Here is a 15,287-nt window from a genome sequence, read left to right as displayed (position 1 = left end):
CCTGAAGCTATTTGGAGGTGGTGTGGGGTACTTCTGTACCTACCTCCCAAACAAGCTACTGATACTTCTCTCCAAGTGCCCCTGTGGCTTTTTAAGGGCTGGAACTGAGAGAACCCACCACCCGCCTGTCAGTTGGTCATACTGTGGTGGCTTGCATGTTGCTATGATGCTGGAAGCTATGGCACCAGTAGTTCTATTACCAAAGGGTCACCCGTGGTGGACAGGTCTCAGCAGAGCTTCCAGACAAAGAACAGACTAGGGAGCAAGGCCTGTCAATCTACTCCCGAAAACGTGCCAATGAAAACCCTACGGATTACAACACAACGTTTTGCGATATAGTGCTGGAAGATGAGCCCTCAGGTCGGAAGCCACGCAATAGGCTACTGGGGAAGAGCTGCCTTCTCAAAGTAGAGCCGACCTTCGTGACGCGGATGGAGTAAAGCCTCCGGGACCTTCATTTGCTGATGTGGCACGACTCAAAATGAGAAGTAACAGCTACAAACATCCATTAATAATTGGGACGCAAGACCGAACAGCATTTTGTTCTGTTATACATAGGGTCACCATGGGTCGTAAACAACTCAACGGCAACTAACAACAACAACGAGAACAGGTTTGCAATGAATATATAGTAGCTACATATATTATGCTCTCCAGATGTCTTGGATTACACTTCCCATATGCCTAGCTACAATACAGCTAATGGCTGTGAGGGTTGGGGATTATGGGAGCTGAAGTCCAATACATATAGAATGTACCAGATAGGAGAAGAAGATGCATAAGATAACACATTAAATATCATCAGAAACCAAAGGGGATTGGTTTTGTCCTAACAGAGACGAGGAGTAGGTCTCTAGTGTTTATTACTGCTACATAAAACAGAATCCTAACAAACTGAAGAAGCGTGGGAAAAACCCAGACAGATAAACCCCAAAAGTTAAGGCGGATCTGATCTGTGTCTCTTTGAATGGCTGCTTAATTCCTCAGTACTACGCATGCGTTTTCCCCCCTGGATAGAGGCCCCTTCCAGCTCGCCATCAGTACTCATGACAGGTTTCCCTTGTAGGTGGTGTGTCCTTTTATCTTTATAAATCCTATTGTTAAGTGATTAAAAAGTCCATGATGTTCCACTTGTAATATTTTTATTCTCTCTCCTCTCTCCACGTGGATTAGCATGGCAATAGCTGCCAATATTTACATACAGGCTTACATTTTAACTCTTATTTGATGCACTAAACAAACATTAAACCCACAATGGCCATGTGTCTCTCCTGCAAACTTCCAAAGAAATACAATAGTTCCTTTGTAGGAAGTTTTGGGAGTATGCCCCCCCTCCCCATTGTATGGTAATGTGTGTAAATGATTTAACTGAAAGCAATTGTGTTTATCTTTCATAGAGAAGGGCTGTGTATATGTCATAGCAGACACAAACTGACAGCTGAATCGCTGGGTTTGTTTGTAGATTAAATATGGAAAAGCTGTATTTCTATACTGGACTTAATCTGAGTTGAATAATTTCAGTAACCTGGCCTGCTTTGTCTAGGAAAAGTTAGCCATCCCTTTCCATTTCAGCAGCTTGGAGTCTAACAGACCAAAAGAGAGTATTAGGCTACTTTATTGCACGAATTAGTGCTCTAAATGCTGGAAGCATGCTTTAAAGTCACCTAAAACTACTTTTTAAGAATCTGTATTTAGAACAGAAACTGAAAAACAGTGGTATGTGTTCAGAGTAACATTATCCAGATGAAAAAAATAGTATTCTTTTAAGATCTGAATCAAGACTTAAATGTAACACAGGTTAAGAGCAATTTTCTGAGCTGGTATGTTATGTTAGATCAGGGTTTCTCAACCAGGGTTTCGTGGAATCCTAGGGTTCCGCAAGAGGTCACTAGGGGTTCCCTGGGAGATCATGATTTATTTAAAAAATTATTTCAAATTCAGACAACTTCACAGTAAAGAGGTAAGTTTCATTCTTTATTTTTAGTTTCAGAACACTTTTAATGCATATATGCAGGCCTACCCATGAAACAAATGTAATAATTTTGTGACTTGTGGCCTATATTTGAGCCTGAATGTGCAGGGGTTCCCTGAGGCCTGAAAAATATTTCAAGGGTTCCTCCAGGGTCAAAAGGTTGAAAAAGGCTTTGTTAGATATTTGATGTTTGGACTAGGAGAAGGATGAAGCTTCTGGTCATTGTTGAACTCGGGCATCTCTTCATTGAGTTCTGATTGCTTAATATATGCACCATAGAGCCAACATGTCAGAAGTTGATAGTATAATTTAATTATTGTAAGCTGCCTGGACTGTTTATTTAAGCAAAAAGCAGGATATAAATTTAATATTTTTGTAAAACATTAAAAATTGCATGTGTGCATAGGATGATGCTCCTTTGCTGGCTGTGGTGCGTGAGGAGCTCTGATTACAGAAATACTGTCCCTGTGCCTTGCTAATTATAACAACCAGGAGGTGGGAAGCAGGAGAGAGTGTTTATCTAAAATAAGCATTCGCAATAAGTGTTTAAGTGGTCTTTCTGACTAGGCTTGGGGATGCTGCAAAAAGGAGAGCCCCCGAGCCCAGCTGGTTGCCGCTGAAGGGCTCCAATGCTGAGTCATTGTGCTGCTGAATATTTTAAGATCCCTGATCCTCTGGGCAAAGAAGAGCTTTGTTTAGTGGCAGGGCCTGCAGAAAAAGAGGCAGGAGCTTTTGCTTCTCTGCTGGTGATCTGCACTCTGGGGCCGAGAGGCCTGGTGAGCTTTTTCCTCTGTCTTCCCTGAGGCCTGTAAATGGAGCTCAGTGGCTCTTGGGGCAGAAAACACGCAAGCTTGGCTCAGCCAAGCCAGGCCAGGCCTGGGTAAATGGCACATCTTCCACAGCCAGGGCTATTTGTATAAGAAATAGTTGCTGCTGCTGCTGCTCAGGTCAGGTAAGTGGGCAGGAACCAGCAGATCCGTGTTCCTGGCCTTTGGGGAAAGGGGCAGATATCAGTATTTTAGGACACAGGAGCTTCTCACCTTTTATGAAAAATGTTCTCCATACAGTCCTGCAAAAGCTAGTCTCAGAAAGGTCCTTCGGAGGTCCTCATCTGCAATGCCTTCTTCAGATAGTCCAAGGTATTGGTGGCCTTAAGAAACAGTTTTCTTATTTAAATTTATTTGCTCGTTTTATTGATTTAGACTTCCTTCTTATTTCAGAAAAGGATTGAGGAAGGATTAAGCATGGAAAACACAGACAAATGAAATGTCTGTTCATTTTTAGAAGTTTTTTTTCTTAATGAAAATAATAATACAATATTGCTTACTGGGTGAGCCATGAGAAATTCACTGCAGGTTCTTATTTCCCCTGCAAGATAGGAAAAGACTTCATCTCTGTCCTACATTGCTCCTGTCAGGGGTGTCCATGGGAGGATCAGAAATGTCAAGGCAGTAATCACAGCAGGACAGTCGAAGCCCCACTTCTTTGCACACACATGCAATGCCAACCTATGTACAAAAGGATCACACAGCCACAACCCCCATCTCAAGGCCTTGGAGCCCCTCTCCTTCTCCCTCTCCCTTAGACACCCCTGGGTGCTTGCTATAAGGATTAAGGTAATACAAGGACATGGGCTCTGCTGAGTAAATGTTGCACATTATCATACACAGCATAATGCTCATTCACTTCAACCACATTTCAGTCCATTTTTAAAACGCAAACATGTACGCAGCTCAGAATAGCAACACCTACCAGCAACTAATGGTGAGGCTGCCTCTTTATTCTAAAACCATTTTTAAGCTGCAGCTCTTGCAGCCACAGACTCTGGCTTAACTTCTCTGTTTCTTCCCCTATCCCAAGTTTTGGAAGCATATTGCCCGGGATATTTTAGACATACTTGTGTGCAACATTGTGATGCAAGTACAAAAGGGCAGAGTTTGCACTGTGAAATAGTTGGATGTCACTGTGATTAGGAACAGACACCTAAGATGAGGACCTGCCGTACATGACATCCATAGATAGAATCCTTGTCAGATAAAAGCAGCAAGAATACTGATTCATTTAGCTAAGCCCCTTTTATCCCAAACAGTGAACATAAGAGTATGGTTAGTCAAATCAGCACCCATCAGTTCTGTAGACTGAATGATAGCAAAAAATTGCATTTCTTTCCCAGCGTAAGTACCTCTTTGTGGGTGTATGTATGGTCATGTGCATATATTCCTATTTTTTTAAACATACCACTTACAAAATTTAGACTCTATCTCCATATTTAAAATCTGCTTGACTTTTCTGGGGATGAATTCTGGGCAATTTCAAAGTTTGCATTCACTGTTTTGTGAATGCAAGTTAGATAATGGTGTTAATTGCCTTAATAGGTCTAGTGAGCTCTAGTCCTGCCTTAGGCATGAAAGCCGGCTGGGTGATCTTGGGCCAGTCACTCTCTCTCAACCCAATTCACCTCACAGGGTGGCTGTTGTGAGGAAAATAGGAGGAGGAAGTGGTATTAGGTATGTTTGCTGCCTTGAGTTATTCATAAAAATAATAAAGGCAGGATATAAAAGCAAATAAATAAATAGCCTTAATATAGATTTTGATTTTTAATGGCTACTTTTGTTTGTTGCATTGCAGTTAGATCAGCATTCTTCAGTATGTTTATGAAATGTAGTTGATGCTCTTGTAAGTATAGAAAGGATAGTGGTGTCCTGTTCAGACTAAGCACCAGACAGGTTCTCAAAGAATATTCTTTATTAAATAACTATTTTCAGTAATTAAGTCCTTGATATGCAAGACTGGGTTAAGCAAGCCCAACTGGGCTGACTGGATCTGACTGGAACACGAAGGCTGGAGGCAACAGTTCTTGAACTGGAACAGTACTGAAATGACACTGAATCTTTGACTCACTGGATCTGGGATCAGGACTACGAACAACAGACAGGGATGAACTGAAGACTTGGATCAGGACTCGAACTCAGAGCAAGGTTAGACTTGGCTGGGGGTTCTAGACTAGGCTGGGTACTCTGAACTGAAGACTTGAAGGCAAGGCTTGAAACTGGAGCAAGACTGGACTCGGCTGGAAGCCCTGGACTAGACTGGATTCTCTGGGTTGGAGACTGGGAGCAAGGCTTGGAACTTGGAACTTGGCTGGACTCAGCTAGAAGCCCTGGACTAAGCCGGCAACCAGATCTTGAATACAGTAGGTGTGAAATTCCCGACACAACAGAGCATACGAAGCACAGGTGCGCAGGACTGAAGTCAAATGGCGGCACTGGAACGTCAAGGCTTGCCCACGCTGCTGAGGAAATTGCGGCGTTTCATGGCTGGAAGCAAGGCAAAGGCTGCTGGGCACGGCTGATGCTGATTCCTCATTGGCAGCAGATGCAGGATTCAATTAGTCTTTGGAGTGGAGCTTGAATGCTGGTTCCTCTTCGGCCACAGACGCTGTCTCCGATGCCGGTAAGGACTCTTCTCCCAAAGCTGCAGGCTTGGAGGATTGGTTGTCTCCGGCAGCCCGGTCTCCGCGTGGCTGCCTTTTATCCCGTTCCTTGGCACGCTTGGAGTCTCCTGCAGCCAATTGGGCTACCTTCTCCTTCGCGCACTTTTCAGCCCATCTCTGGCGCGCGCTGATTGGAGTATTCAAATCCTCCTCCGGATCTCCCCCAATCAGCGTTGTGGATTCTTCACGCTCTGCTGAGTCGTGCTGGAGTTTTGTTTCTCCAATTCCAGCCCGGTAAGTTTCCAATTCCTCCTCCGACTCAGAAATAGTTTCACTTTCCGAGTCAGAGGCAAGCTTGGTTCTGACAAGTGGTGTGCTCTGAAAAGTTTATAAACAACATGTTCGATTTTTGAGCACTGGAGTAAGATCATTCGCTTTTTATATCTTTCCCCATTTACCGTTGTTCTTCCAATCATGCTATGTAATCAGGACACAGTTGTATCTGGGTGTTTCTCCCCATCACAACTACAGCTGATCTCATACCAGTATCTCAGCTGTTGCCCTGTTAAAGCCTGATGTTCAGTCAGCCAATGTTAATGCAATAGATTAACAACTGAATTCTCAAAAAGAATTTTCAGATTATCAACACAAATCTATGTCCAACCAACTTTAAAGCCGATTTCTGCTGCAAAACGTATCCGTGTTCCAATTTTTAAGGTTACTATGAAATATTTCTTTCTCATCTCTGAGCAAAAGCAACAATACAGTACACTTCCCCCAGCCCCCTTGGGAAGAGACCAGGATAAGATCTAAATGAGGCAGATGTTTGCTGTCTTAGCTAATGAACATCGAGAGACATTTGCATACCACAGAGATGTTCCTAGAATTAGCATCTAACTATTAGTGTCCAAATGCTTCTATTATATTAAGCACAAGTTTACTTCCATTTCAAACTGGTTTGTTTAATGAATGAATGAAAATCTTGAGAAAGGAAGAAGAGGAACAGAATGGCCTATTTTTTCCCTCAAAAGAAAGTAAGATTCTCTCATTTCTCTAAATGTGAATGAACACATACCGTCATATATATGCATGCATATACAGATTTGTTTAAACTCAGCCATCAATAGTAAAAAAAAAAGTCTTCCTTGAGTCACATTTCACTGCTGGATGCTATAGAGACACGTCTGTGTTGTTTTCTTGACAATCCGAATAATATGATCCTCTTTTTTCCCCCTGAAGATACTGTTATTTGGGATCTACATAAAGCAAATATTTTAAGTTTATCCAAGAAGTAAATTACTAGTTACATAGATTCCTGGCAATGTTTTCAGGTAGCACTGAGCACTGAACTGGATTTACACCACAGCTGCCAAACAGGTCAGGAGATACAATTTCATCTCTGGTGATATATCATCCTTCAAGGAGCTCAGCTAGAAGCATCTTCTTGCTCAAAAGCTGCATAAATTGGCTTTTTTTACACCAGCTTGACATACTGCATAAATTAGGGTGTCTTCCAGGTGGCAACCTCTTTAAATCCTCTGCTGCAGTGTTGCACCTTCAGGTGAGTTTCTCACTGTTGTGCTCCAGTCTTCCACTGAGCTGGCCAGCGCCCCTCTAGCTGGTCACTGGGAAGGCCCATAAAATGGCAGCTGCCCAGCATGCTCTTCCTGCTTTCACTGCTTTGTGCAGTGAGAAAAACAAATTGGAAAAATGCAAACAGCTGGGGGTGTAACTAAGCTGCTCCTCAAAACAATGAAGGAAAATGGGAGGGGGGACTGAGGTCAAGGCACCACAGCGCCTTGGCTATAGGAAGGAGGGGAAATTCTGGAAGAGGGAAATGGCAAAAATTCTTTGCAGCATTTCTTCTGCAGCAAGAGCTGAGAGAATCAAGCCAAGCCATTGTGCATGATGGGGACATATGGTCAAGATCCGGATCTCAAACAGGTGCAGGATGTCTGTTGGAAAAGGCCCTCAGAACCAGCAGCAAGAGATGTTATGGCATTGATATTATGGCTCAGAGGCATTTAGGTTCTGAGAATAAGAGTGGCAGAGTACTGCTGACTCCCCTGACCGTTACAGATGTGCTGTAGTACCTTAGTAATTATTATTAGGATTGATGTTTTACCCTAACTAGAAATAAATGGGTTACATGCCTATGTGCTCAGTCTTATACTTAAATCATGTGCAGCATGATAAAAAAGAACTCTTTAAACAGCTCAGCCAGCACCACTATGAATAACCATCAGAATATGTAATGCAGAATGAAGCTGTCATATGAAAATAGGATTTAAAGAGCACTTAGCCTAGTGCAGTAACTTTTAAGCAGAATTTCAAAATGAATTTTAATATCATGCTTTAGAAATCTATATCTGTTACTGGATGGATGGATGGATGGATGGATGGACAGATAGATATAGATACAGATACAGATACAGATACACAGATATCTGCCTCCTCAAAATTAGCTTGTTACGTTAGCTTTTCAGATTTTTTATTCATAACAGTCATATATCTTGCAATATGTTTTGATGTTTTAAATAGACTTCTTGAAATAAATGCCTTGGGTATATATTTCCCAACCCCATTCACAAAAAGCCCCTTTTTGCCATAGACATTACTTGTACAAACTTAACTCGTTTACAGGTTTCTAGCTTCACAAAGACTATATGTTCAGGTAGAATTTACCTTTTCCATTAAAATGTTATTGCTGTCAATATCCTCAGCAACTTTTATTATTGTCTGCTATGGGTAGGATGGCCCTGGAAGACCTCTATTTTAAGTCCCACCATATCTGTGGTTACTTTAAGAAAGTCGTCACTTAGCATAGGTCCTATCCTGGCCATTTAAAAAATGTTCCTCTTAGTGTTATGTTTTCTCTGCAGTGTTGAGGATACCTAGGTTCAAATTGCCACTATTACCATTTATTTATTTATTTATTTATTTATTTATTTTATAGCTGCCCATTTCACAAGAAGTGACTCTGGGTGGCGTACAGTTATCTTAATCTTAATCTTATCTCAATTTACATCACAGTAAAACAGAGAGCCAGTTAAGGCATGAGGCTAGAACCTGGGAGACCGTGAGTTCTAGTCCCACCTTAGGCATGAAGCCAGCTGGGTGACCTTGGGCCAGTCGCTCTCTCTCAGCCCTAGGAAGTGAAGCCAATTTAGTGACCTGCTAGAACCACTGAAATCGAGCAGAGCTTATAACGCAGCTGAGAAGCTGGCACAGAAAAAAAATTATCTTAGATAGCTTCAGTGAGCATGTCAGAGAAACACAGGTTTTTGATCTTACACATTCAGCCCTCCCAAGCATAAAGAATTACACACTTAGATTAGATTAAGAAGTAAAAAGAATCTTACTGACTTTATTCTTTGTTGTTCTGTTACATCCATCTTGGAAAAAAATGAAGTTCCTTTGTTCTTCTTTTCTTTCTAAATACTTAGTTTGCCCTAAACCCTCAGCCCTACAGCTGCCAAGAGCTGCGTGGAAGAAAGAGGCAGAATCCTTCATCAAGGCCCGAGCACATGATCCTGATGAACGGAGAGCGGAGCAGCGTGCTTGCTTCTCCCTGGGTGGAAGAAGAAGGAAGAGAGGGAGTGGGAGTGGCAACAAATGGCTTCCTCAGAGTTGCATTGTGGGACAACTCAATTTACATTCTAATTCACATGCTAATGAGGCATGCTGGATTTGCCAGGACTTCCAACAGGAAGGAGGTAATGGCAAACCACTTCTGAAAAAAACTTGCCAAGAAAACCACAGGGACTTGTCCAGGCAGTCTCTGAGAATGGGACATGATTGAACAGATTAAAAAAAAAATAGTAAAACACTTGTGGTAGGGTTTTACATAAGCAGGGCTTTAGTTCCTGATGAAAAGGCAGGACATAAATGTAACTAATACATACTATTTCTTTTTTTTGCTAAGCAACATTATACAAAGCACTGAAAAACAGTAGGAAATGTAATCCAGGGAAATTAAGGGACAACATAAGAAAAAGAAATAGAAATAATCTAGTTTATACCAATGCTATTGACTCTATCTCCTCATACTTTCTACTCTTGCAAACCATTCTTGTTCCTACCATACACCAATAAACACACTATTTTTTGTTCTTTAAACTTCTCACCTTCCTTTTTTTGGGGATCTCCTAAATTCTTTCTAACTAGGGATGTCCACAGGATGTGGTAAAAAAAAGTGAAGGTGGCAGCCACAATGGTGCAATTAAAGCTCCACCTGTTTATGTGTGATGCCTATAAAAGACAGGCAGAGCTTCGATCACACCATTGTGTCCACCATCTTGACTTTTTTTACCATACCATACAGACTTCCCTGCAACTCACCATGACTTTCTTGGTCTTTCCCCAGCCCAGCATAGAGCCGCACTGCCTTCCCAAATTTTGATCTTTGAAAGGATGCAAGAGGTAATCAGAATTCTACTAAACACTTTCACAGACACATATAGCAAATTAATCCCCTTGTAGTTTTTGCATTTATTCTTGTTACTCTTCCTTCTTATAGTAGAACAATAATGACATTCTTCTTGGCAGAGTGCTGGAAAGCATTTGGCCCGAGAGATCAGAAAAATCACACACCAGGCATTTCTATAAAAATAAATTTATTTACAGAAAGCACAAAAACATATTTACAGGCTTGTGCATTCACACATGCTCAGAGAGCACCAAGCCGCTTACTGGGCTGCAAAAGTGAAACTAAACAAGTAACAAGCAAGCTGCCCTCCCCCAGGCAATGCAGCTATTAACACCTAAACTGAGGACAATTAATTTCGACCTCTTCACCCTGCCAATACTTAAGGAAGTACTCAATTACCATAGTAACCTTAATGGCTTGTCTGGGCAAAAACAAAGAAATTCCAACAATTCTTCCCATTTTCAACACATACACATCTTTCTACACATTAAACAAATTGTACAGCCACTCCATAAGTACATATTTTAAAATTTCTCCCATTATACCTAAAGCCTTACCATTTTTCAACATTGTCACAACATTTATGTTTTTCTTTCCCTTGGACACTAACATTTATAACATTCAATTCAATTCCTTTCTTCAATGAATCACTATCATTTCCATAGCAAATTCTGAACTTCTTCCAGCATTCCCCTACCTCAGTCACATCCCAAATAATTTTATCATTTTTATTTTTAATTCCATTCACTTTGCTGGAGGCTCCTTGTTTAACCTTCTTCACCCACTTCCATTTTTTAAAATCCCATTAAAATTGCTCTGAATTTTCTCTGCCTCTTTGAGAACAGTTCCTTGTTCATACTTTCACACTTTCTGACATATCCCGACCCATTGGGATAATTTGCATACTCCTAGGGTATACTGGGAAGGGAGCAGAAGGTCACTATGAACAGCAGAGAAGTTGGATTTCATCTCATCAGTTCAAGTAGCTGCTCACATGACTAACGGCATGTGAAAGTTAACAAATCACTTTGCTTCCCCCTTTTCCCTTCTGGATAAGGCAGTATACAAAAGAAGAAACTGTTTGAAGTTGGACAATCTTTGGCAGACACAGAGAAAGAAACATGTACTGTGCTTATCTGCAAGGTCTGTACCATGATTTTTGTTCCTACCTAAGGAATATTCCAACTGTACCTGCACCATGTGCATATTCACTGCATTGCTGGAGGAGAAAGTGGAGGACTGGGAGGCACATCTGGTCACATTGAGACCCATTGGAGAAGATGATGAGTTTCTGGACAAAGCAGAAGGAAGTCTGCAGAATGAAGATAGGACAAAAGAGACTACAACAGAGAAAACAGGATCCCTGGAGGAGGGTTAGCAGCCGTAACGTGGAGAACCAAGAGACAGTCACTGTCACTGGAGCTGTGCAACCAATTTCAGGTTCTGAAGGGTACCTTGAAGACTTCTGCAGAAGAATTTTCAGCTAGCATTCCAGGGATGGGAAGAAAAGCTCAGATTTCCTTGGATGTAAGATGCAGCAGGTAAACCTAAGAACAATAGTACTAAAGGGCTCAGACACCTGTACACCAATGTTCAGAATATGGAGAACAAAGAGGGAAAACTTGAAGACTTAGTACAATAGGACTTTGTTGGTATTACTGTCATCTGGTGGGATGGAACTCATGATATAAATTCTGGAAGGATATAATTTCTTCAAAAGAAACAGACCCAGTAAAAGGGAGCGGGTTGCATTATACATAAATAATGACTACATCTGTATGGAAATTCATGACACCAAGGATGAAAGCCTTGCTGAAAATGCATGAATAGTAAGGGAAAAAAGCAATAAGAACATTTGTGGGTGTGTGCTACAGGCCATCCAACCAAAAGAAGATAAAGATGAAATTTTCACAAATCAGATGGCTGAGTTGTCCAGGAAACACACCACTGTGACATTGGGGGATTTCAATTACCCCAACATCAACTGAAAGTCACACTCTGTGGCAAGTAGGAGATATAAAAGGTTCTTGATGTGCCTTGCAGACAACTTCACCGCCAATGATTGTGGAAGGAACTAGAAGATCAGTTATATTGGACTTAATACTTTTCTAACAGGGAAAACGGTTCAGGAAGCAGAAATTGTAGGAACCTTGGGAAACAGTAACCATATGATCCTAGAATTCACCATATTGCAGGCAGGGAGAAGTTAGTCAGATTAGTGCTCTAGATTTCAAGAGAGCTGACCTCAGTAACCTAAGGGAAAAAGTAGGAAGGGCGCCATGGATGAAAATCCTGAAGGAAAAACAGGCAGATTGGGAATTTCTGAGAAGTAAGATAATCAAGGACCAAACTCAAACAATACCAGAGAGAAAGAAAAATGTGAGACAGCTGATGAGGCCAACATGATTGCATGAAGAACTCTCTGATAAACTAAGAAACAAAAAGGACAAGTTTAAAGAATGGAAAGGAGGGGCATATAACAAAAGCAGAATATTGGGAAATAGCCAAGGATGGAATCAGGAAGGCTAAGATTCAGAATGATCTGAGGCTTGCAATGAATGCCAAAAATAACACACACAAAAAAAGATTCTTTTGAGGATATGCAGAACAAGAGGAAAGTCAAGCAAATTGTCAGTCAGTTGCTTGGAGAAGATGGCAATATGATGATGGACAACAGAGAGAAGCTGGACTACTTAATCTATTTGTCTTTTTGCAAAATGAAAAAGTGATTCAACCTGTTAGAAGCTGCACCATGGGAAGCAAAATAGAAATGCAGGACAAAATAGGTGACGAAGTGTGAGAGAATGCTTTGAATGAATTCAAATTGCCAGTTGGGCAGCCATTTGTTCAGGATGGTATGAGGTTTCCTGCTCTGGGCAAAGAGTTGGACTAGAAGGCCTCTAAGATCCCTTGCAATCCTATGATTCTATGATTCTGATGTTTAGTCCTTTCATTTATGAATAAACCCATACCTTCATTTCCCTACATATAATTCATCAACTCCACAAGGTCAAGCCACCTTCCTTCAGCCATATTATATCCTTTCTCTTAATTTAATAGACATATAACATATCTCTTTCTTTAATTCAGTTCATTCATTAATCCATGTGATTTACTGTTTAGTCCTCTTACATTCCAGTTTGTTATCTTCTATATGGCATGGTCATCACCAGATAGGCCGATAGATATTGGATCCTCATATGCTACTCATCATGTTTTTGGTCAATCAAGGCTTTCACGTAATGCTTTTTAGTAACCTAGAGATGTCAACTAAGTTACCAACTTAGTCCCACTCATGCCACATCTAGCATACACTACAATGGTAAGGGCAGTACTAGTTACAGTAGTTTAGCCACATTTTGTCCCGATTGTCACTAGTGTAACCAAAACCCAGTTTTATCTCAAGCATGCTCATGAGCCTCGTGTGGCACAGAGTGGTAGGCAGCAGTATTGCAACCGAAACTCTTCCCACGACCCGAGTTCGATCCCAGCAGAAGCTGGATTCTTGGGTAGCTGGCTCAGGTTGACTCAGCCTTCCATCCTTCTGAGGTCGGTAAAATGAGTACCCAGCTTGCTGGGGAAGGTGACGACTGGGGAAGGCAATGGCAAACCACCCAGCTACAGTCTGCCAAGAAAACGTCGCGAAAGCAGCGTCCCCCCAAAGGGTCAGACATGACTCGGTGCTTGCACAGGGGGCCTTTCACCTTTTTTTTTCATGCTCATGCTATTTTATGCAGAATAGGATCTCTAATCTAGAAACTACATGCAAGTGAACATATTGTTTCCCACATCCCACCAGCTAGGAAATGACAATGTACTAGCCCACACTCAGGGTGCAGTTGTTCAACTGTATAGCTCTGTTATACAGATGGGTTCATATTATCTCTGTAACAATGTATTGTAATGGTATGTGGAAATGACCTTGGGAGACAGTAGGAAGAGCTGCAGACTAGATAATGGTCAGACAAGTGGCAGCTGAGTCCTCAGAAGGAATGGGGGCATGACAAATGTCTCAGAAGGGACCCTCCCTAGTTTCTTGGACTGTAAAGGCAAAGGGGAGGAGAGATGTACTTCCAGACTTGCAAGATTCTGGCTGGGAGATTCTGGGAGTTGAAGTCCACACATCTTCAAGTTGCCAAGGTTGAGAAACACTGATCTCAGATTCACATGTTCTGTCTCTCCCCAACTTACATATTCCCATCTGAACTGAAAACAGCGAGCAGGGGCATCTATTCATCCATAGTGCCATTAACTGTATTTGGCCTCTTCACCAGTACTCTGTATTCTGAGATGGTACTGTTAGACCACACAGTATGGCCTCTGCAATTTCTGGGCAGGCCAGTTTGATCCATGCAGGGAAAGTGGCTCATTTTGCCTGAAGTGTCTTCAATCAATTCTAGCTTGGTTTGCCTGATTGCATAAGTGAGCCCACCCCACGGACTCTTTACAAAAGGAAGCAAGTAGCAAATGATGGGAAGAGGCTTTGTTATCCAACTGGCTTCTTCCAGAGCAGTCTCAGCTTTCCCCACACAATTACTGAATTTCTAATAAATGAGCCCTTTACTTAGCTAATGAGGTTGCTTGTGGCCAAGAATGACCCCCACCATCTAATCTTCATCAGCTGTAGCCATAAAGGAAAGAGAATAGCAAATTGTTTAAACAAAGCATCTAATGGGGGGAAATTAAAAAGCTGGGCCTCTGTTTTCCAACATTTATTTACTTTTCCTTAGGTCTTGTTAAAATTTGGCACTGTATCCAGTCCACAGAATAAAAGGTGGAAGAAACAAAATGACCAGGATGTATTTCTGACCCTTTGTAATTCCCCAGGTATTTTGTAAAATTTTGAGATAGCATTGAGGACCATCTGTGTCAATTGGACAAACACTAAATTGAGGAGCTTACTTGCTCCCCTAGGTGGACAATATCAATTTGATAGTGCTATTTATAGCAGTTTCCTCTTCACATACGCACTTAGTATGCCAGGCCTTGTTGGCTGCAGGCCTGTGAGCCAGCTGGATATTCTTTCAGGTAGAAATGCTAACCTGATTGTGTAGCTTGGGAAATTCTAAGCCTGTAACACTGATTCTGGGCAGAATAATACAGCACAACACAGCACTAACATCCCACAATTGCACACCTGCATGTACCTCCCCCACAAATATTTTGCTCCCCCAGTAGCCTACAAATCTGCAGTTAAATTTTATTATACAGGAATAAATCTAAAGATAAATAAATAATGCAAATGTGTTAGGTATACAGATACATGGGATCATTCTGCTTCCCTTTAACTAAATCCAGAAACAACAGTCAGGGGGAAATAGTGAACCAGCAGTTGCATGGTTAGCAAGATGTGTCTAAGTCAACCTTTTTCAACTTTGTGCCCTCCAAATACGTTGGGACTAGAATTCTCAGGCTGGGAATTGTAGTCCAAATATGTCCTAGGAAGCACCCAT

This window comes from Candoia aspera, chromosome 1, assembly GCF_035149785.1.
Source record: "Candoia aspera isolate rCanAsp1 chromosome 1, rCanAsp1.hap2, whole genome shotgun sequence".
NCBI classification, from domain to species: Eukaryota; Metazoa; Chordata; class Lepidosauria; order Squamata; family Boidae; genus Candoia; species Candoia aspera.
The sequence above is the reverse complement of the archived record's forward strand: the minus strand, read 5'-3'. Positions refer to the sequence as shown.